This window comes from Triticum aestivum, chromosome 7B (genome assembly GCF_018294505.1).
Source record: "Triticum aestivum cultivar Chinese Spring chromosome 7B, IWGSC CS RefSeq v2.1, whole genome shotgun sequence".
In the NCBI taxonomy this organism is placed as follows: Eukaryota; Viridiplantae; Streptophyta; class Magnoliopsida; order Poales; family Poaceae; genus Triticum; species Triticum aestivum.
The window spans coordinates 361,814,682-361,840,143 of NC_057813.1; positions in this window are offsets into that span (position 1 = coordinate 361,814,682).

Here is a 25,462-nt window from a genome sequence, read left to right on the forward strand (position 1 = left end):
AACACCAATATAAATAAAGGCCGAGTTCATTACAGTACCTTGAAGTGGTGATTTATTTTCTTATACTAACAAAGCTCATGAGATTTTCTGTTGAAGTTTTGTGTTGTGAAGTTTTCAAGTTTTGGGTAAGGATTTGATGGACTTTGGAATAAGGAGTGGCAAAAGCCTAATCTTGGGGATGCCCAAGGCACCCCAAGGTAAAATTCAAGGACAACCAAAAGCCTAAGCATGGGGATGCCTCGGAAGGCATCCCCTCTTTCGTCTTCGTCTATCGGGAACTTTACTTGAGGCTATATTTTTATTCACCACATGATATGTGTTTTGCTTGGAGCGTCTTGTTTGATTCGAGTCTTTGCTTTTTAGTTTACCACAATCATCCTTGCTGTACACACCTTTTGGGAGAGACACACATGATTCCTGATTTATTAGAATACTCTATGTGCTTCACTTATATGTTTTGAGCTAGACAATATTGCTCTAGTGCTTCACTTATATCTTTTTAGAGCACATCGATTGCTTTATTTTATAGAAATTGTTGAACTCTCATGCTTCACTTATATTATTTTGAGAGTCTTTTAGAACATCATGGTAATTTTCTTTGGTTATAAAATTAGTCCTAATATGATGGGCATCCAAGATGGGTATAATAATAACTTTCATATAAGGTACATTGAATACTATGAGAAGTTTGATTCTTTATGATTGTTTTGAGATATGAAGATGGTGATATTAGAGTCATGCTAGTAGAGTAGTTGTGAATTTGAAGATACTTGCGTTAAAGTTTGTGATTCCCTTAGCATGCACGTATGGTGAACCGTTATGTGATGAAGTTGGAGCATGATTTATTTATTGATTGTATTCCTTATGAGTGGCGGTTGGGGACGAGCGATGGTATTTTCCTACCAATCTATCCCCCTAGGAGCATGCACGTAGTACTTCCTTTGGATAACTAATAGATTTTTGCAATAAGTATGTGAGTTCTTTATGACTAATGTTGAGTCCATGGATTATACGCACTCTCACCCTTCCACCATTGCTAGCCTCTCTAGTACCGCGCAACTTTCGCCGGTACCTTACACCCACCTTATACCTTCCTCAAAACAACCACCATACCTACCTATTATGTCATTTCCATAGCCATTCTGAGATATATTGCCATGCAACTTTCCACCGTTCCATTTATTATGACACGCTCCATCATTGTCATATTGCTTTGCATGATCATGTAGTTGACATCGTATTTGTGGTAAAGCCACCATTCATAATTTTTCATACATGTCACTCTTGAATCATTGCACATCCCGATACACCGCCGGAGGCATTCACATAGAGTCATATTTTTTTCTAAGTGTCGAGTTATAACTCTTGAGTTGTAAGTAAATAAAAGTGTAATGATCTTCATTATTAGAGCATTGTCCCAGTGAGGAAAGAATGATGGAGACTATGATTCCCCCACAAGTCGAGATGAGACTCCGGACGAAAAAAAGGCCATAAAAAAGAGAAAAGGCCCAAATAAAAAAATGAGAGAAAAAGAGAGAAGGGGCAATGCTACTATCCTTTTCCCACACTTTGGCTTCAAAGTAGCACCATGATCTTCATGATAGAGAGTGTCCTATGTCGTCACTTTCATATACTACTGGGAATTTTTCATTATAGAATTTGGCTTGTATATTCCAATGATGGGCTTCCTCAAAGTGCCCTAGGTCTTCGTGAGCAAGCAAGTTGGATGCACACCCACTTAGTTTCTTTTGTTGTTCTTTCATACACTTATAGCTCTAGTGCATCCGTTGCATGGCAATACCTACTCACTCACATTGATATCTATTGATGGGCATCTCCATAGCCCATTGATACGCCTAGTTGATGTGAGACTATCTTCTCCTTTTTGTCTTCTGCACAGCCACCCTTATATTCCACCTATAGTGCTATGTCCATGGCTCACGCTCATGTATTGCGTGAAGATTTAAAAAGTTTGAGAACATCAAAAGTATGAAACAATTGCTTGGTTTGTCATCGGGGTTGTGCATGATTAAATATTTTGTGTGATGAAGATAGAGCATGGCCAGACTATATGATTTTGTAGGGATAGCTTTCTTTGGCCATGTTATTTTGAGAAGACATGATTGCTTTGTTAGTATGCTTGAAGTATTATTGTTTTTATGTCAATATTAAACTTTTGTCTTAAATCTTTCGGTTCTGAGCATTCATGCCACAATAAAGAAAATTACATTGATAAATATGTTAGGTAGCATTCCACATCAAAAATTCTGTTTTTATCATTTACCTACTCGAGGACGAGCGGGATTTAAGCTTGGGGATGCTTGATACATGATACATCTCCAACGTATCTATAATTTATGAAGTATTCATGCTATTATATTATCCATCTTAGATGTTTTATATGCATTTATATAATGTTTTATATGATTTTTGGGACTAACCTATTAACCCAAAGCCCAATGCCAGTTTCTGTTTTTTCCTTGTTTTTGAGTTTTACAGAAAAGGAATACCAAACGGAGTCCAATTGACGTGCCAATTTTTGATGATTTTTTATGGACCAAAAGAAGCCCCTGGAGTAAAAGAGTTGGGCCAGAAGAGACCCGAGCCGTCCACAAGGGTGGAGGACGCGCCCACCCCCCTGGGCGCGTCCCCTATCTCGTGGACGACTCAGAGACCCCCCTGACGTGAGACCGACGCCAAAAATTCCTATAAATACAAAAACCTCCAGAACATAACCTAGACCGGGAGTTGCGCCACCGCAAGCCTGTGTAGCCACCAAAAACCAATCGGGACCCTGTTCCGGCACCCTGCCGGAGGGGGGATCCATCACCGGTGGCCATCTTCATCATCCCGTCGCTCTCCATGACGAGGAGGGAGTAGTTCACCCTCGGGGCTGAGGGTATGTACCAGTAGCTATGTGTTTGATCTCTCTCTCTCTCTCTCTCGTGTTCTTGATATGGCACGATCTTGATGTATCACGAGCTTTGCTATTATAGTTGGATCTTATGATGTTTCTCCCCCTCTACTCTCTTGTAATGGATTGAGTTTTCCCTTTGAAGTTATCTTATCAGATTGAGTCTTTAAGGATTTGAGAACACTTGATGTATGTCTTGCATGTGCTTATCTGTGGTGACAATGGGATATTCACGTGATCTACTTGATGTATGTTTTGGTGATCAACATGCGGGTTCAGTGACCTTGTGAACTTATGCATAGGGGTTGGCATACGTTTTCATCTTGACTCTCCGGTAGAAACTTTGGGGCACTCTTTGAAGTTCTTTGTGTTGGTTGAATAGATGAATATGAGATTGTGTGATGCATATCGTATAATCATGCCCACGGATACTTGAGGTGACATTGGAGTATCTAGGTGACACTAGGGTTTTGGTTGATTTGTGTCTTAAGGTGTTATTCTAGTATGAACTCTAGGATAGATCGAACGGAAAGAATAGCTCGTGTTATTTTACTACGGACTCTTGAATAGATCAATCAGAAAGGATAACTTTGAGGTGGTTTTGTACCCTACAATAATCTCTTCGTTTGTTCTCCACTATTAGTGACTTTGGAGTGACTTTTTGTTGCATGTTGAGGGATTGTTATATGATCTAATTATGTTATCGTTGTTGAGAGAACTTGCACTAGTGAAAGTATGAACCCTAGGCCTTGTTTCCTAGCATTGCAATACCGTTTGTGCTCACTTTAATCATTAGTTACCTTGATGTTTTTATATTTTCAGATTACAAAAACCTATATCTACCTTCCATATTGCACTTGTATCACCATCTCTTCGCCGAACTAGTGCACCTGTACAATTTACCATTGTATTGGGTGTGTTGGGGACACAAGAGACTCTTTGTTATTTGGTTGCAGGGTTATTTGAGAGAGACCATCTTCATCCTACACCTCCCACGGATTGATAAACCTTAGGTCATCCACTTGAGGGAAATTTGCTACTGTCCTACAAACCTCTGCACTTGGAGGCCCAACAACGTCTACAAGAAGAAGGTTATGTAGAGACATCAATACGTCTCCAACGTATCTATAATTTTTTATTGTTCCATGCTATTATACTATCTATTTTGCATGTTTAATTGTTTTTAATATACTCTTTTATATTATTTTTGCAACTAACCTATTAACCGAGGGCCTAGTGCCAGTTTCTGTTTTTTTGCCTATTTTAGAGTTTTGCAGAAAAGGAATACCAAACGGAGTCCAAACAGAATGAAACCTTCGCGACGATCTTTCTTGGACCAAAAGCAAACCAGAAGACTTGGAGATGAAGTCGGATACGTAACGAGGAGGCCATGAGGCAGGAGGGCACGCCCCCACCCTCGTGGGCTCCTTGTAGCTCCACCGACCTAGTTCTTTCGCCTATATATACTCTTATACCCTAAAAACATTAGGGGGAGCCACGAAACCATTTTTACATCGCCGCAACCTTCTTTACCCATGAGATCCCATCTTGGGGCCTTTACCGGCAATCTGTCGGAGGGGGATTCAATTATGGAGGGCTTCTACATCAACACCATTACCTCTCCGATGATGCATGAGTAATTTACCACAAACCTTCGGGTCCATAGTTATTAGCTAGATGGCTTCTTCTCTCTCTTTGATTCTCAATACAAAGTTCTCCTCGATGTTCTTGGAGATCTATTTGATGTAATACTCTTTTGCGGTGTGTTTGCCGAGATCCGATGAATTGTGGATTTATGATCAAGATTATCTATGAATATTATTTGGTTCTTCTCTGAATTCTTATATGCATGATTTGATATCTTTGCAAGTCTCTTCGAATTATCGGTTTAGTTTGGCCTACTAGATTGACCTTTCTTGCCATGGGAGAAGTGCTTAGCTTTGGGTTCGATCTTGCGGTGTCCTTTCCCAGTGACAGTAGGGGCAGCAAGGCACATATTGTATTGTTGCCATCGATGATAAAAACATGGGGTTTTCATCATATTGCTTGAGTTAATTCCTCTACATCATGTCATCTTGCTTAATGCATTATTCTATTATTTATGAACTTAATACTCTAGATGCATGCTGGATAGCGGTCGATGTGTGGAGTAATAGTAGTAGATGCAGGTAGGAGTCGGTCTACTGGACACAGACGTGATGCCTATGTTCATGATCATTGCCTTAGATGTCATCATAATTATGCGCTTTTCTATCAATTGCTCAGTAGTAATTTGTTCACCCACCGTAATATATGTTATCTCGAGAGAAGCCACTAGTGAAACCTATGGTCCCCGGGTCTCTTTTCCACATTATTGAATCTCGTTTACACTTTGCTAGTTTCTGACCTACTATTTTGCAATCTTTACTTTCCAATCTATAAACCAAAAATACCAAAAATATTTACTTTATTATCTCTATCAGATCTCACTTTTGCAAGTGACCGTGAAGGGATTGACAACCCCTTTATCGCGTTCGTTGCAAGTTCTTGATTATTTGTGCAGGTATTCGGTGACTTGTGCGTCGTCTCCTACTGGATTGATACCTTGATTCTCAAAACTGAGGGAAATACTTTCGCTACTTTGCTGCATCAGCCTTTCATCTTCAAGGGAAAACCAACGCAAGCTCAAGAGGTAGCACTGTTACCTTTGAAGATTGTCATTCTTCCAGACAGTTAGGCGTCAAGTTCTGAGTACACCAGGAGTCATTGTGGTGTGCCGGTGAACAAGTCTGTGAAGGTTTTGGAAGTCTACTTTGAAGACTTGCCACGAGTGATTGGGAAAGGTCTATGGGCCTTAGCTCAAGAACGGTGAGGACCGTGTGTCCTCTGAGTTGCAACTCAGCCGCTTCAACCATATGTATAGTTAATGTAGCAACTGGAACTGGTCTACCAAATTGCATTGTCTTCACCGAGCCAACCTGGTTTCAAATTCCTCACCCTCTCTTACTTTATTCCGCTGCTGAAGAATTTGTGATCTGTGCTCTGACGAATTTGAACTGAAGAATTTCATCAAGCAATCTTTTATTTCCTCAGTTCATATTCTTCATGCTTGTATGACCGTATGCTTGCATGTTCTTCACTCTTAAATTCCTCACCCTCTCTTACTTTATTCCGCTACTGAAGAATTTGTGACCTGTGCTCTGACGAATTTGAACTGAAGAATTTCATCAAGCAATCTTTTATTTCCTCAGTTCATATTCTTCATGCTTGTATGACCGTATGCTTGCATGTTCTTCACTCTTACGTATCCTGATTACATGTACTCTGATTTTCCGATGACTTAGGCTCCCTTGCGTTTCTATTTCTTCAGAATTTGACAAATTTCTAAAAATCTCCCATTCACCCCCCTCTGGAAATAACCTGCACTTTCAATTGGTATCATAGGAAGTTACTCCCTTGTTCTATGTGATTTTGGTTTAACCACCTCGAGTTTTAGTTATGTTGACCGCATGCATGATCAAGGTTTTTGCTGCACGCCCCATCTTCGATGGCACAGACTATCCTTACTGGAAGAACAAGATGCACATGTGAAAGGATCAAGATGACGACCAGGAGGGGGGGGGGTGAATAGGCGTTTAAAAACTTTTATGGATTTGGCTTTATCCTAATGCGGAATTAAACTAACGGATAGTTTTCAAGCACAAATCCTAAGTATGCTAGGCTCAACTAAGTGCACCAACAACCTATGCTAAACAAGATAGGTACTTAAGGAAACTAGCAAGAACAAACTATATCACAAGATATGGAAATGTAGGAACAACTAAGCAATTCAACTAGCACAAGATATATCAATAAGAGCAAGTATGAATTGTGGAAAGTAAAGGGTGTGGGTATGAGATAACCACAAGTGAGTCGGGGACGCGGATTTATCCCGAAGTTCACACTCGTGAGAGTGCTAATATCTGTTAGAGCGGTGTCGAGGGCAAAGCTTCGAGGCGTCACCAAGTGACTCACTGTATTCTTCCTTTCGAGTCACCCCTTACGGATGAGCCTCGATTCACTCCGGGTTGATCTTGAAGGCGACCAACACACCTTTACAATCTTCTCCGGAGCACACCACAAACACGGAAGCTTCCGAAGGAACTTGACCACCAAGGCCACTTCACACCATTCCCCGGAGCACACCACAAAAGGAAACTTCCGGAAGAACCTTGGCCACCTAGGCCTCTTCACAAACTCTTCAATATATTACCAAGCCGTCTAGGAGGTGGAAGCCTCCAAGAGTAATAAACTCATGGGCTCTCACTCAAACAAATTGATGCGGGGAGCTCAAACCAATGTAACAAATGCAATGCAAGCACTACAAAAAAATACACTTCCGTGATGATACGTGTTTGTCACAGTAGGTCGCGTTTTTTGTCATGCATGTACATCCATGAAAAATTTATGACAGAATCAAGATAGTCATACCTGTGCTGTCGTAGAAGTGTTCCATGACATTACCAAAATTATCATCACGGAAGTGTCCACTTCCATGACGATAAATCGCGCGTCACAGAAGTGCTTTGTCAAGGGTGACCGACACGTGGCATCCACCGTAACGGAACACCGTTAAGCTATCGGGTCGGGTTTTGGATCCGATAACCCATTAATAGCCCCGACTAATGGGAAATTTCCACGTGTAAAATTCTTATTGGCCGGATGAAACACGTGTCAGCTCGTCAGTGGGTCAGATAGGCGCCTATGATATGTCGAGACGTGCCACGGCCCACCACTGGCCCATTTAGCTTACAAAGCCGGCCCATTTGACTTGGTCAAAAGTTAACGGGCTGGCCCACGAAAAGCCTATTAACGGTCTCTTTGCAAATAGCCCATTTTACGGCCTGTTAGGCACTAAAGGAAATCGGCCCAACAACGTCATGTGGCCCGTCGAATATAACACCAGCCCATTTCACTTTTGGCCCATGTATAGCACACGACGTCTTTCGGCCCATATGAGGCCTTCGTATCTTTCGGCCCTTTACAGGCGCACGGTGACTCTAGCCCATAATGAACAATAATTTTCTTTGTACCCGTTAATGACCCGTGATTTACATGGGCCGTTTCCAGCCCGTGTTAGCTTTCGGCATATTGACGGCCCGTACGTTCTTGGGCTCCTTTTCGGCCCTCGATTACTTCCGGCCCGTTACTGGCCTGTTCCCCTAATGGGCCAAATTCGGCCCATGGCAAGAGTCGGCCCGTTACTGGCATGTTCCCCAAATGGGCCAAATTCGGCCCATGGCAAGAGTCAGCCCGTTACTGGCCTGTTACCCTAATGGGCCAAATTCGGCCCATGGCAAGAGTCGGCCCGTTTCTGGCCAGCCCGTCTTATATTCTGGCCCATTAACGACCCGTTATGCCTGTGACAGAATTAAGCTTTTGCAGTCCTACGGCCTGTTAACGGCCCGTTACTGTGCTGGGTTGATACCAATTACACCTGACTACGGCCCATGTAGACCCATTTATCCGACGGCCCAAGGCCCATTTATCGACGGCCCGAGACCCACCGATTACAGGCCCATTTATCGACGGCCTGTAGGAGACCCATGGATCCTACGGCCCGTATATGGCCCATGGTTAGTTGCGGCCACTAGCAAACCAGGGAAAAAGAAGACTAGGAAATAAATAAGGCCCAAACTAACGCTAGGCTATTAAGGCGATTGCACAAATTACATCCACTCGGCATCAAAGATCGCCACCGGTGCAAATATAGGGAACACCCTACACTATACAAAAATGGCTTGCTGTTTTCTTCAGCCGGTGGCTGCACGTTAAGAATAAATTTTGTGTCGCACCAAAACAAGTTACAACTATATAACAAAAGGAAGGTTGGCATAGAACTTAACAGTCTAGCAGATAAATGCACCACCAGAAGTTTAGAAGCTCGATTCATTTGACCTGACTATTACATTTTCATGCTGTATTGTCCGATGGAACACCATAACCCTCGCCTTCATTTCCCCTAGGCTCCTGAACAACATAGCAAATGTCTGATAGTCTGGTTTCAAAACCATGCATATCTTGATGACATTGAGCAATGTTTCTCCTTGTTTCACAAAGGGCCTCTGTTAGGGAATGGACTTGTGTCTGGAGAGCAGATACAACATTGCTTTGAGCTTGCATATCTTGACCATGAGGCAGTTTTGACGATATTGCCTTAACAACCAACCCAGTATTACGTAGGAACGTGCTTTTGGCACTGTTAGTGGACAGGTACTGACCCACTGCAGCAAGAGCTGACATTGCGGTTATAGTTGCCTCGCCACCTTCAGAAGGTGGCGGTTCCACCATTTTTTCCATAGCTCGCTGAAAAGTTGAGGTTTTACATTAGTAGTACCAGAATAGAAGATATTAAGGAGGCAGCAAAACCAAACAAAATAGCTTTGGTCTATATACAGAACTTATTCTGGTGAACCCATGTAAAATATTAGTTGTATTTTATTGCAAAGTACATAATAAAACCAGGTTCCAAACATATGACCATGTACCATCGCTAATGTATTGTCTATTTCTTCACATTGTATTGAGGGCTAAGGATAAAGAGACAAAGTTTATAATACGGTAAACATAGTATGACATCATTCATATCACAAAACAACTGAGAACAGACAAACAAGCAATTGTAACATTGTGTGGGCAAGTCCAGCACGGAACTAGATTACGGGTCAAGATCAAAGGAACATCACTCCTCCCTTTTAAACATTGTAAGGTGCAATGATACACTAAGACAATTGTGTATAAAATTGAAAAGAGTAATAGACATTGGCTGCAAACCATGCAATTCAAGGCACAAGTCAGAGTAAGTAGTAGTTAAAAGGCATGAGGATTAAGGACTTACAACAATGGCTTTGACTGGTGTAGTCATGCCCTTCTTCTTGCTGGTGTGACAGTCCTTGAAGATTTCCATAGCATTTGGTTCAGGTACTTTTTGGTCCTTGCAGGCTTTCCTATGCATTTCGAACAAGTCAATATAGATCTGATAATATGGTACAACGAAAAGAGTGAAACAAAAGCTAATTACAAGAGCCTCGCAGTGTGCAATATAGCTACGAGATCCCGTCGTTTGTTGGAATTTCACTTTCGTACGGTTGGCCTTGTTCTTTGAACAGTTCACCTACAAGAAGATAGATTTGTGTGACACATGCGTCAATAGGACTTCAACATGTGATCTGATCACATATATATAATGTACCTGATACTTCGGATCAGACCAGTGTTTAACAAGGCCCCTCCAGTCTTCATCCGATATATTTTCCACTGGAGATGTTTGGGAAAGTTCACTGTTAGCCTTGCCTTCAAAGTGAGTTTTCCTCAAGTTATACCAACACTATCGCAGAGCAGACTTGAAAACATGGGTGCAAGATTGTCTGGTTGCATCATCTTGGCTATCCAACTTGAACCTCATCTGTTGAAAATTATGGGAGTCTCATTATCAGCAACCTAGAAAGTATGGGACAGAGCAAGATGATATTACTAGTTTCCATACATAACCATACTTACAGATAAATGGTCGAGGAAGGTGTTGAACTAGGTTTCGTCTTTGTCATTCGTGTACTGAATCCATGTTGGGAGGATACGTACATGACACCTAACGACAACCGCTGCCTCTGATACTAACTTGGCTGACTCTGTAGCATCACGTGGCCTTTTTAAACCTAGCTCAAAATGAATCTCCATTCTTCCTCCTCTAGATTTAGTTAACCTATCGAGCATTATCCCTGATGTTTGTTTCCTCTTGCGCCTAGCTGCTAGTCCAACAACAAACATAGGAAGTGTAGTGTACATCAAACTGTGAGACTACATATAAAGAAGCATGCAACTGTAACTTGACTCCAGCAACTACCTTCTTGCTGTTGAAGCTCACAAGGTTCATGTGATATTGCCAACTCGTCTTGTGTCAAGAGTGCTTGGGAAGTAGTGTCAGGTGGCAAGGGAGCTTGGGAACGTGCTGCTAGCTCAGTTGACGCACGAGTATGTCGTGCAGCTGGTAGTACTATGGTAGGTGTTGCAAGAACTAGGGCTGTCTTTGCTTGTTTGGTGGCAACTATTTGTTTCTGTTTGGCTTTTTTTTGCAGTTCGTGTAGCATGGGATGCCGTGTTTGTAGAATTTTCCGCTGGACTTTCACCTTCTATTGCACCATCAGTACCAGCAGAATCTGCAGGATTCATCCGCTTCTCATTCACTACCATTCTCTGTTTCTTCCTCTTTCTCTGTGCCATGTTAAGTCAAACCGACAAGAAAAACGAATAAAATTTAGTTCTTCAGAACAAATTGATGCATGATGCAGACGAATAAAACTTTGATGTTAGACAACCACATGATAGGAGGATGTAATATGTATGAAAAACAGGACAGAAGAGATAACCAGAACTATGATGTGTAAACTAAGAAGAAGACATTTCACCAAATTAGAAGCAATGCAATGGAAGGTAGACACCATATGAAAGATGCTACAAATATCGCACTGCCAAGTTAATAGTGTCTCAGCATAAATGGCGTTTAAACAAATGTGAAGTAGTACAAGAAATAAATCATATGCAAGATGCAAAAAACATCACACTACCATGTTAGAGGTCTCTCGTCATTAGTGCCATTGCATATTCACAGCATTGCATATTCACAGCTTATGATGTGTAAACTAAGGAGAAGGCATTTCAACAAATTAGAAGTAATGAAAGCTAGACACCATATGAAAGATGCAAATAATATCACTCTACCAAGTTAAAACTGTCTCGTCATAAGTGCCATTTCAACAAATTAGTAGTACAAGCTAGAAAAGAATGTGAGATGTAACCTATATCACACTCCGAAGTCAAACGTGTCTTATGATAAGTGATTGTTGCAGGTTACACAACAGTAGTAATTTGATGTAAGAACATGGTGTGATAGACAGATATTGTATGTTCTAGAAACAGGAACACGTGTCTTATTCAAGTATAATGTGTAAAGTAAGCAGATGGAATTCAACAAAATTAGAAGCAATACAAGCTAGACATCACACATAACATACAACCACATATAACAGTGCCAAGTTAGAGGGAGCACCAGTGATGCTGCACTAGGGGAGACGTGCTCATCATAAACATAGATTTGTTGAGTGTCTATGCATGTGTTGTCTTGGAAATCATCTTGGGGGTGTGGAGGAGTAGAAACTGTAGAGGCCCTCCGTTTGGAAGGAGCACCTTTATCCGCTGCCTTGCTAACTTCCTTCCGCTTTATTGATTTTGAATTGTCAAGTAAAACCGACAAGAAAAAGCAATAAAATTCTCTCTTCAGAACTCATTCATGCATGATACTGACAATCACTACTTTGATGTAAGGCAAACACATGATACCAAGATGGAATATGTATGAAAAACAGGATGGCATGGCATGTTCACAACTGTTTGTGTAAACTAAGCAGAAACCATTCCAGCAAATAAGAAGCAATGCAAGCTAGACACCACATGAAAGATGCAACCAATATGACTGCCAAGTTAAAAGCGTTCCATCATAAATGGAATTTCAACAAATTAGAAGCAGCGCATGCTATAAATCATATGAAAGATGCAACTAATATCACACTGCATATACTAAAGGTGTCTCGTCATATTGATTGATGCGGGATACAAAAAAAACAATAGTTTTATGTAAGGACATGCTTAATAGACAGATGTACTATGTACTAAATACAGGAAGGCATGTCACATTGACAGGTATAATGTCACATTTACAGGAGTATAAGCTAAGCAGACTAGCACATGCAGTTTAACCAGATTGGAAGAATTACAATCTAGACACCATATGCAACATGCAACCACATATCACGCTGCCAAGTTAGAGCAAGCACCTGCAATGCTAGTGTAGGGGAAATGCTGTAATCAACTACAGAGATACGTTCACTATCTTCATCTAGCATTTTTGTTTCTTGAGAATCATGTCGGGAGGCTGACACTGCATTCTTTAAATGAGGAGTAGTCCCCTTGCCTGCCTGCCTCGTCATAAGTGATTGATGAGGGATCCACAAGAACATTAGTTTGATGTAAGAACATGGTTAATACACAGATGTACTAGTATGTACCAAAAACATAAAGGCATGTCATATTCAAAGGTATAATGTGTAAGCTAAGTAGATGCAATTTAACCAAATTGGAAGCAATACAAGCTAGACATCCGGCTGGAGTGGTGAACATGATCATCTAGGACCCGAGAGCCTGGTGGGAGGCGGGCTACTTAGCCACCATCGCGGCTTTTTAGTTGGCTTCCAGGTGATGCCTGTCTTTGCTGGGCTTGTCACTGGCTCGGCCAGTGCCCTGACTAGCTATTTGTCTTTTGGTGCTCATGGGATGGTGGTTCATGTAGAAAATATCTTTACTTATCTTAATAAACACCGACTTCGGCCTTTCGAATACAAGCTAGACACCAACATGCAACCATATATGACACCGCGAAGTTAAAGCAAGCACCTGGGATGGTGGTTCATTGCGAGCGAGGTCATCAACTACAGAGCTACGTTTACCGTCTCCATCTGCTGACACTGCACCCTTTATAGCGTTGTAACGTGTCTTGCCTACCTGTATACCAAGCTGGAGCGACTTCTCTCTTTTCTTTGCTGCTTCTCTTTCGGCAGGAGAGTCTGAAATACCCTTGCATAAAAACACAATAGTGAGAGTATGGGTGAAGTGTGTGCAGAACTAGTGCACTGTAAAAGTAGCAGATAGCAGGTGGCTTAAAAATAAATGACAGGAGACATATGATAGCTCTACAACATTGCATGGCAAACAAAATTAGATTCTACTCCGTATGATTTTGTAATATATGAGCACAGGAAATGCAGGTACTCCTCCAGCACACCACCACATGTGGTCATATCTAAGATAACAGTCGACTAAAAATAAATAGGTCAGTCGATTTTTAAGAACCATCCGATCTATAAGGAACGGGCAGATGGCCTTCGTCTACCTCCCGCCAGTCACTATTGACGATCTTTCACGAACAACCAGCGACCACCGGCCCAGACCCGTGCCTCCGCCGCCCCGCCCTTCCATCGACCTCACACCACCGCCGTGCTTGGCAGTGCCCCCAAGCCATCCCTTTAATCCCGTCCGACCTCCAGATCAGGCGCCAGTAGCTCTAGGCTGCAGACGCCCCTAAGATAAACACCAAGGCGCTGCTTCCCCGGCGTAATAGTCGTACTAGCGCCTGTTACGCCGGGGAATGCTTCCGTTAATTGGGAATCAACTGGCAAGGAATTGAAATTCAGGGGGGCGATGGACCTCTAGCTAAGCTGAAATAGTATATGAGGAGAAACCTTGTGCATCACGAGTTACTAGGAACATCTAGTATCAAGAAGAAGCGGTCAACTAGTGTCTTCTGTGGGATGAATACCGTGCAAGCAGAGACGTAAGATTTGCACGAATAAGGGAAGAGGAGTACCTTCTTCGGTTGCCGGTGTGGTCACCTCCACATGTCGCGTCGATCTTCTTGTTTTTACCGGGGAAACCGATGTTCTAGAGGGTGCAGGCTTGGACAAACCCATGGCAAAATTGTTGACTATGTTGCCGTGGCTGTATGTCGGCAGAGGGGAAGCAGATCTGAGGCGACGAAAGACGGCGTAGCAGGAACAACTCCGGTGCGGTGGAGGGTGGCGAAGTTGGAGTGGTAGCGGTGAGGCGCAGGACGACATGGTTGAACTGGGTCGGGTACGGACGGCTCGGCCTCGGATTCAACTACTAGCCGTGGAGGGTGTTGCGGTTGAGGTTGCGGTGGACGACGACATCGGGGTATCGTCTCCGGCATGATGGAGAAGGGCGACGGTTGATGGGTGGGATGGGGTGGCAGACAGAGGACGCCGGGGTTTTGCGGCTGGTGGAGAGGTAGTTTTGGCGCCCACGGAGTACGAATGGGGAATCAGACGTGTGTGGGGGAACCATGTTTCGGTCTGGGACACGCTTGTTTTTGGCTTTTTGAACAGAAGATGGGACGCACTTGTTTGAAATTTGGGGAAAGTACAAACTTTGCCCCCCTTTTAAATTTCGGACCTACTGCGGGTCGGGGGTAGGATGGTAATCCCAGGTGTCCCAAATAGTGGGCGGGAGCGATTTCGGCCACGCACATGTGTGCTTAGGTGGCCATTGTGTATGAATGTTTTTCGGAGGCGGTTGAGTGGCGTCTAGATGAAGCTACGAACCTACCCTAGTTTAGACCTTTGGACGTCGGGCCGGTAGGTTTCATAGGTCGGAGTTATTAGAAAAGTAATTTCCTTGTACTACCAAACATTGGTCTCACGCGGTTTCGGGCGAGTAGAGGCTCTTTTGGCGCTTCGTTCGAAATTTTGAAACACAAGCATTCACGTTTAGAGTACTCTTGAACTATGAGGATTGACCTAAATAGACAATGTTATATTTGACCTTGTATCTTTGAAAACCTCATTAAATTATCTGCTTCCTTTTGAATTTTGACACTTGAAAATCCTATAACTACGATTATTTTGGAATGGAGGAGCTAAATTTGAATCTATTTTGTACACGACTACATATGCTATTATGTACAAAATCAGAGCAAAGATTGGTACCCCCATAGTTTAGGTATGGTTTACAAATGCCATGATATCAAATTCAAATAATTGAATGGACTTCATGTTGAATTCGATTTTTTTAAACCACCTTAGGTTGAATTCAAATGTATACTAGTTCATAGGTAGCTATTTATAAATGTCCATTGTGTAACTTTTGTATGTATAATGTGCTTTACACACACAACATGAACTATACTCACGTTTATATTCGATTGCTAAAGCAATGCATTGTATGGAGTTAAAAATACTAACTATGTGGATCAATTGTGTCAAATAATAACATAGACATGCTCAGATTCGATAGAATCTAGATGTCTGATGGATCAATGACCGCTCCTTGCGCGAATTGCAAATATCATGATCCCATCCTAATATTTGGATACAATTTATATCTTTAATCAGTGTGTAGAGCAGTCTTTTACGTGTAGTTTCACTCTCCATCGGTGGTCTCTCACACATGCTCACACTCTCTCTCTTGAGGTGTCTTTCTCACACACATTCTCTAGATATAACCCTCCCTCCCTCTCGTAACAATTTACAACTGTTTTCACTAACCTTTATCACAAGCACTCTTCCTCTCGCAAACATACACACGCACAATCCTCATCGACCCTTTCTATATACATGGACCTGCCTACGTGTCTCATGTACGCACATTATCTTTGCGCCTGTCTCTCACGCATTATCTCACACCTCTCTTCCTAATCGACGAGTATGATTCTAGCAAAGCATTCTGTAGGATGCCCCTTAAAGTTAGGTTGGATGAATAGTAATATCAGAGATAGAGGGGTTACCTTAGTCCGAGAACCTAGGGTTACAAATCCTAGCCGGCTTTGTCAGTGGACACAGAGTCCTTCACAATTCTGCTATCTTTGTCTTGTACGACTAGTCATCCATGGGTCTTCCTAAATGTGTCATGGGCCGACCAATGTGGCGTAGGACGGAACCAAACAAAGGGCCACACCTCGAACCACCGGACCTCACGCGGTGACACACCCTCTGCTCCCACGTCTCATTATCTTCTCACACCCACACATACCAACACAAACACCACACACACAGAAAAATTCTCCTGGTGCCTCTATTCCCCCCCCTTGCATATACACACTCAAGGGAATGGAATCTCTTGTCGTGACGTCATATTCATCTCTCTCTCTAGACCACCCTCATTTCTCGTGCTATCTCCCCCCCATCGGCCCCTCTATCCATGCCTCTCTCGAATAGGTAATACACACACATACCTCTCTAGGCCCCGCCAAATGCATCAACTACACATTCACACATGTTACATCACGTACCCCATTGATCTAAAAAGCCCTCTCTTCACGTTTATTTCGCATACAACATTCCTTTTGAATAAAGTGTGGCCAAAAAATTATTTTAGAGTTTCTACATATATACAACATTACAAAGTTATATGGAGTAGTACAAACGCTAATTTGCATTGCATTGTGCCCACAATCATATTTATTCCGCACTGTGAATTTGTATATTTTTATACTATATACAAAGTTAGTCATAATAAAGAGAAACGAAGAGCATCTCTCTCTCCATCGCATACCCCCCCTGTACGACCCTTTCACATATGCACACAAAACTATCTCCATTGTCTCTAAAAGTAAGCCCCCAGAAAATTCACACGTGTTTCATCTTTCTCTCGCGATATATGCAATGACGATCATTGTATTTGAAGTGAAAGCACGATACATACATTCGACTTCATAATCCAGTCATTACGGTCACCGTTTACGTTTAGTGGTTATTATACAGTCACGGGCTCACCGTAAAACTTTGTATTTGCTCATGACATGACTAGTTGACCAGTTGAACGCTCCACGTGGCACCTGATCTAGTGTTGCATCACATTTTCTCACTAACATCGTGCCCACCTGTCGACTTGTATCTACTCTACATCTACACTATTATAAAATACTTAAAATACACTCTTATAAAAAATAGAGTTGGTGATGATGGTGTGCCTGCCATCCTGTAATATAGGCCGTCCGATTTATATCTAACGGATAGGAAAGAAACTATGGCAGTTTTGCAAAAAGGTACCCACACACCTCTCCCCATTTGCAAATAAGGCCTTCCCTCGTTCATCTTTTTCTCTCACAAGATAAACAAGTCATACAAATGCATCTTGATGTTACGTGCAACGCACGGGCATCTTGCTAGTAAGAATGAAAACAAACGACAAAAAAATATTTTGACGGTGGTGCGAAGTCATGACCGCGGGCACAACGGACAAGGTGGCCTTGTATTGGTATGCTGAGCCGTCTGTTTTAACACACAGGAGCTGGTGTGGTGATTATACACACACGCACGCATGCACAGAAACTCCATCCATGCAACACCCACACAAACACATGCACCCACGCACGCACGCAACACTCACACGTACACACGCAGCCACGCACACATGCAACACTCACACGCACACACGCACGCATGCATGCACACACCAGTACACCACACGACCAACACACACTCTCACGCTCAAGTGCTCAACCTACATGTGCATGCACACACATCATGCCCTGACAGACACATACACAACCAGGTGATTCCCACGCACGGGTTGGAGCCTTGTCGCGCCTGCGTAAATTTGTGTTTATCTGACCTTTTCCCTATGCGAATTAACAGGTGGGACCCACAAGGAACGTGGTCAATTTAACTAGTCAACATGGCGCCACGCAGACTATTTGGCCGGTCAATAGAGTGCAATCCGATGCTGAACTGTGAGCAAGTGACCGGATAATCACCGCAAAAGGTATATAGTGACCGTAATCAGCTTATTCTGAAGTTCGGTGACCGTACTACGCTTTTCTCTCTGTAGGCCCTCCAAAACTACATCTCTACACGTTCTCGTTTGTTACATCTAACAACTATGCAATACAACACTACTACTACACTCTAACACAATAAATCATATGTGTTTTTAGTTTTACTAGATATCATATTGTTACTTATAATTATTCAGTTTGCATACATTTAAATTGCCTTTGAAATGTATGGCCAGTATCATCTACCGCGCGGGAAAAATCCCGCCCTTTCTTGTTTAATCGGGTTTGTATCGATGGATCATGCGAAACAGCAAAACTATAGTACTATACAGTACAAGTGACAGTTCACTGGGCCGTCGTGTCGTCTACTCCTCCGTCGTAAGAGTGGAGCGCTCGCTTTCATAAATCTTCTATTACCTTTTGCCGACATGTGGGACATCAAGCTACCGGGTCCACGTGCCATACCAGAATACAGTGCAGAGCAGCCGGGGTGAAGCACCCCAGTCATGGCGCCGGCGTAGTAATGAGCAATGAGGCGTCAAATCACAAAGCTGCACCTTTCCCGCAGTTAAGTTGGAGGGACGACGTAATAATGCTAAAAAATAAGTTGGAGGGACGAAGCAACCATCATTTCACTCGTTGCTGAATCCGCTTCTCCCTCATCTTCTTCAACTTAACCACGTGTTGCTTCTGCCGTTGTTCTGCCTCATGTGGGACGCGGATCAGCTTGGTCGCTTCTCCCTCATCTTCTTCAACTTAACCACATGTTGCTTCTGCCATTGTTCTGCCTCATGTGGGACGCGGATCAGCTTGGTGAAGCACTGACATGTGGGACCGCATGTTAGCAAACCACCAGGACAACGTCCTCCGAAAATAAGAAACCTCCCCCGCCATCTGCGCGGCAAAATCACCTCCTTTTTACTAATCTTTGATTCTATAATTTTTTAGATCAATATAATTGAGATTTGTATAGATAGCACACAGGAGCAAAACCAAGTGGTATTAAGGGCATCCACAATGTGTAGCCAAATGTGAAAATAGCTTTTGGCATCATGGGAACCATTGTGGACGGCGTTGCCAAAGCCAAAGATGGAACTAAAGCTCCCTGATTGATTGATTAAAGGAATAGAAAAATGCAACGTCTCTCCTCTTTCTCCCATGCTTGGACGCATGTAGGAGTAGTACAGTATAGAGCACAGAGTCTACTCCCCTGTCCCTTCTATCACAAATCACAAAGCAGTGAGGCGTCAAATCACAAAGCACAGACGAAGCAACTATCATTTCTCTCTTCGCTGACTCCGCTTCTCCATCGTCTTCTTCGAGAAACCATCTCACCGCACTAGTACTCCTAGTAGTAGTACTAGTAAAGGACTTCCTGGATGCAAATAAGGCGGTTGTCTCAGCTTGCACGCGGCACTTGCGAACGACTTACCGTGGTCTCCCTCAATGGTGTTCTCCGTCGAACGCACTTCGCCAAACCACAAAAAAAGTCGTCGACGTCACCACAATGGGCAAGGAATTCAAATATAGTTACTACCTCCATTTTTTTGTACACAAGGCCAGTATATCAAAATTACAATTTGCAAAGGGCCACTAACACTAATCGAGGCAAATTGATGGGGTTAGCAACCAAGGACATTAATATCCCCTGCATGCATGCGGAAGTGAGAAGGTTTGTTTGCATGGCGCTGCATTAATCAAGCGATGAGGAGTGAGATGGTTAGCTCTTTGGTCTTTCGAGAAAAAAAACGCATTAATTGACACGTGAAACGAGGATTTGTATCGAAGGAAAACCCCGCCTTTCTTTTTTAACATTAGTACTCCTAGTACGTACCACCTCCGTCCTGGTTTATAGGTCCCTTTTATAGTTTGTGCCAAATTTTGACTAAAGATTTAACTAACAAAATGTTAATGCATGTCAAGAAAAATTATCTCATTGGATTCGTGTTTGAACATAGTTTTGAAAAATATAATGTTTGGTGACATGCGTGAACATTTTCTTAGTTTAATCTATGGTCAAAATTTGGCACGAAATACAATGGGGACCAATAAACCCGGACAGAGGTAGTACGTACTTATCCTGTTTGGGTCTAGGCCTTGCACTGCCAAACTTCGCCACACATTTTTGCCAAGCTTGCCTAAAGTTTTCAAAATGAGAAGGAGGTACACTTGCGCACGGCTGTCGCGGTCGCACCGCACCTCACATGGTCGCTCCTACACGCCGCGGTCGCACCGCACCCTCACACTTCGCTCCTGCACGCCGCAAACCCAACCAAGGGAACGCACCCTCACTGACACGTGCTGTCGCATGTGAACAAACCAAACTCAGCCATCCTATCGCTGACACATAATTTTCGTTCATAGAGTATGTTTATCCAACCGGAGTATCCGTACGGCCCGTGCGGTGGTCTGTTGGGGAAGAAGAAGAGGTGAGGAAGAAGGAAAGAAGGGTTAGGAGACGTGGGATATTCATCCAACCGCCTGAAATGGTACTCAGGCGACTTGCGTAACAACTAGTATGTTTTTACAAAGCAAAAGATCCATAATAATAAAAACAACAACACAAAGAAAAACTATCACTGCTCGCGGAATGAGACGGCCTCGTCGTCTTTGGCTGCCGGCGCGAACCAGCTGTCGCTGCCGACGTGTGTCTCCGCACCGTGGTTGTCCTCGGCCTCCAGCTACTCGTTCAAGCGGAGCGTGCGGGCGCTCTGCATGGACGAGAGTACAGCCCGGTTCAAGTCGAGGACGTCCGGTTCTGCCTGCAGGAGGGCCTCGATGGCAGCGGCATCCGCGCGCTCCGCGTCGAGTCGAGCCTCCACCGCCCGGTTCAAGTCCAGGACTTCCGGTTCCGCCTGCAGGAGGGCGTCAATGAGAGTGGCATCCGCGCGCGCCGCGTCGAGTCGAGCCTCTACCGCCCGGTTCAAGTTCAGGACTTCCGGTTCTGCCCGCAGGAGGTGTCGATGAGAGCGGCATCCATGCCCTCTGCGTCGAGTCAAGCCTCTGCCACCCGGTTCATGTCCAGGACATCCGGTTCTGCCTGTAGGAGGGCCTCGATGGCAGCGGCATCCGCGCGCTCCGCCTCAAGTTGAGCCTCCGCTGCCTGGTTCACATCCACGACATCCGGTTCCGCCTGCAGGAGAGCCTCGATGGCAGCGGCATGTGCGCGCTCCACGTCGAGTTGAGCCTCTGCCTACCGGTCCTCCTTTAGCATCGCCATGTTGAACCGCTGGTCCGCCTGCACCATGGGGGACTCGGACGCCGGCACGAAGTCGACGTCCATCGTCTCATACCCATCGAGGGCCTTCTGCGCCGTGACCTCCGCAGTGAACATTGGATCGGCTTCCTCCTCCTTGTAGCTTGGCTCCAGAGAACTCGGGGATTGGCCCGCCGCAAAGCGAGCTTGGGAACGGAGGTGTGTGGCGCCGACCGCCACTGTGATTTCTGCACGGCACTCCGGCGTCAGCATCTTGTAGTAAGTGATCTTGTGGCGCACCATGGCTTTCCGGCGAACTAGGGGACGCTTGATGCAGGCTAGGGGATCAAAAGGTGGGGGAATGGGCTGGAGATTTGGTGTGGTTTTAGGGCAGTGGCTGGCATAGGCCGAGCAGCGAAGGTTCTGGTGTGAATAGTGGTTCCGGTGACGACCGGTCAATCGGTTTTGACTGTACATCGCTCTTGTCGCGTTCGCGTTGCAGCCCGGCACACTGGACCCTCCACGTCACTCACCGAATGGAACGCGCTTCGTCTTGCGTTTTCGCTTGCTTGTGGGACCGCAGTTGAGAGCAAACTAACGTCCCTCCCCCTCCCCCGCTCGCGTCATTTATTATACCACTACTCCCTCCATTTTATGCGGAGTAAATAAAAACAGAGGGAGTATACTACGGATGAGGATCCCCTGACGTGGCCGAACCCATTGAGTAACTGACATGCGGGGCCTAGCAAGCATGGGGTCCGCCAGTAAGTGACCGAAAGGGAGGGTAAGGCATGGATACCTACGTCAGAGGATCCACTTCCACTATACTACTTTGACCAAATGTTAGAGTAATAATATATGACATGCAACTTACACAAATGTTAGAGTAATAATATATGACATGCAACTTACACAAATCATACAGGGTCTAATGCATTTTTCGAGGCTAACTTTGACCAAATGTTAGAGTAATAATATATGACATGCAACTTACACAAAGCATATGGTCAATTTTGTATGTGAAAGGAGTTTCCAATGATATAATTTTCACATTATACATCTCATGTACTCCCTCCGTGTGGGTGTGTAAGTCATCTTACGAAAACCAAATAATCCCAAAACACGTAGGCGCGGTCCATTAACTTCTACCTCGTTTCTTGTTTCTTGACATATGAACCAATAAGAGATGAGGGTGTGCATGCTTTTAATGACCCGAGACTATCAAACATGACATGCAGTGGTTAGTTCATTGCATGCAATACTATTAATTAGCAAATAAACATTAATGTCTCTCGTTTTCCCCTCCTCCTTGGTCACGGTGCACAGCCTAAGATGACTTACTCACCTATGTGAAAGGAGTACTATTAATCTTGTCAATAGTCAAATTGGAAACCATCTCGAGTACAAATCTAGGAGTACATACGAATCTAACAATATTGATTGGGCGTTGTTGAATGTTGATACCTTTTTATCATAGTAGAGATACTTTGACTACACATAAAACTTATATGTAAGGTAGAAAGGATAGGAGGGAGTATATTGTCCGTTCAAAAACGAAACAAACATTGAATACCATTTATATATGATTTGCGGATGCTATGATCACCGGTTCAAAATTTTGAATCCGCCTTAGGTATCACGTGCCCCCACTCGTTCCCTCTCGATTTCATCTCGGGGTCCGGAGATCTATTGAAAGAGGACTAGGGTGGGTACATGCGAATGATACTCGGCGGAATCTTCAAATGAGGCATGCCGGAGGATGGACTCGACTGGAGGGCGACATGATCGATGGAGAAGAGGGTTGGAGAGGAATGAGAAATAAGCAAACGCCACATGATTACACTTGAACGGCTCAAATAAACAATAAATTGTCTCGCTTGGCCTACATAGTGAAAGGCCTAATGCACAATGCGGAGCACTCATGCTCGAATATGGCCGGGAAAACAGGGAAACCGACATGTGGGGCACACCCGTCGGGACGATGTAGCGCAGACTAGTCCAATGGAGGAGCTGGCCCACGACCTCCTCGCCACCGACAACCGTTCATGTGGGTCTTTGGGCCAACAACGGGGCGCAGCTCCAGCACCGCCTCTAGACGCGACGACCGCGGTGAGCGACACGCTCATATCGTCGATAGACACGGTCGGTTTCAGTGTGCCGAGGGTGGCGTTTGTGCTGTGGCACGACCAACGGTATGTTTGGTTTGTGCCCAAGGTTGCCCCATCAAAGCATTGGGTAGCCAAAATTTTGGTTGAGGTATTGGTTGCCCATGATTTGGCCGACATTGGCAAGAAAAATGAACTAGAGTTGGCTAGAGTTCATTGGCATGCCAAAGAAATGGCAACCATCCAAACAAAGACCAATCTCTGGGTCATGACCAAAATTTTGGTAAGGTGCACTTTTGCCACAATCCAAACACACCCCAACACTCGGCTCGTCGCGGATGCACGGGGCACCGCGACTCGTCCGCGGAGTGGTGTAGCACGGCCAACTGCATCCTCTGGACCTGAGACCATGCCGGGTCGTCTTGCTTTTTCAATGACATGCGGGGATAGCATTTGAGCAAAGGGCATCTCCAACGTTGCCACGACCGTAGCTGACTACCCTGGCACACCAAATCCCTCGTCCCTCGCGCCGTCGCGCGGTGCGTTCCCAGCTAGCGCCAGCTGCCCGCATTCATGCCCCCCGTTCGTATGCCGTCATTAAGTGGCACGGTGCTCGAGGAACCAACTCCGGCGACTTAATGACGCACCCGGACGCTTGGCCTCATCGGAATGCGCTACTTAAAGCGGCAACGCCCAGCTAACCTCCACACCATAGCGCATCGTCCTCCTACCTGACACCACATCCGCCATGACCGCCAGTGCGAACGCTCTGCGGGAGAGCTTGCCTTCGGGGATGAAGCTCGAGGTCGCCGCCCTCGCTCAAGTCGCCTCTCGTGATGCAATAGCGGCGTAGCCGGACGCGGACGCGACCGCACAAGCGGTGGCCATGCTGGCGGCCGACGACGGAAGCACCGTCAGCCACGCGTCCTACTTGCCGCCGTCCAACGTCCGGCACCGCCGAGGTTGGGGACTCCTCCGAGGATGAGTACGGCATGGGAGGCGGCAGGACATGGTGTGCCAACTGGCCTGTCCGTATCCCGTGTTCTACTCTTCCTTGCCGGAGACCGCACCTTCACTTCACGGGTCTTGAACCCGCCCCCGTACATAGAGATCGTAGATGGAGGATGTCGTCCGCCGCCATAGAATACGTTTAGGGTCGGGTTTCTTTTATTTTTCTGTCTTATAAAAGTTCAAAATGTAATGAAAATCTGCCGTGTTTGCATTAATCTCGGCCGGTGTATATGAACTTTCACAATAATATACATATTGTAGGAGTACTAGTGCACGGAAGATCAAGATCTTGTGGGAGAAAAGGATGAACGAGGGAAAGCCTTATCTGCAAATGTGGAGAGGAGTGCGGGTAAATTATCATAGTTTCCTTCCTATCCGTTAGATATAGATCGGACGACCTATATTGTAGGATGACAGGCACACCATCATCACCAACTCTGCTTTTTATTGAACCAAGACAAATCTAAAAAACCCAACTAAGCCAACCTCCCAGCATATCGCGCGGGAAAAGACCCGGCCGCGCCGTTTTAGTCGGGATTACCGGATTACTAGTAGTAGTATCGATGGATCGCGCGAAGCAACATTTTTTTTGAGGGGGCGAAGCACCTAGTTTAAAAGGAAAAAAGGCGGTACACTCACAACACTCCTGTCGCGGTCGCATTGCACCCCACACACGTTCGGTCCTGCACACGGCTCACGCAAACGGAACGCGCTTCGGCTTGCCTCTTCACTGATACGTGGGACCGCACTTGGAGAAACCGACCATGTGCCAAACTCCCCCCGCCCACCGCGTGAAAATCCTCCCCCGCCCCACAAAAATTCCCCCCAAATTCGATTCAACCGCCCTTCAGCCAAATATTCCCCAAACCCCCTCC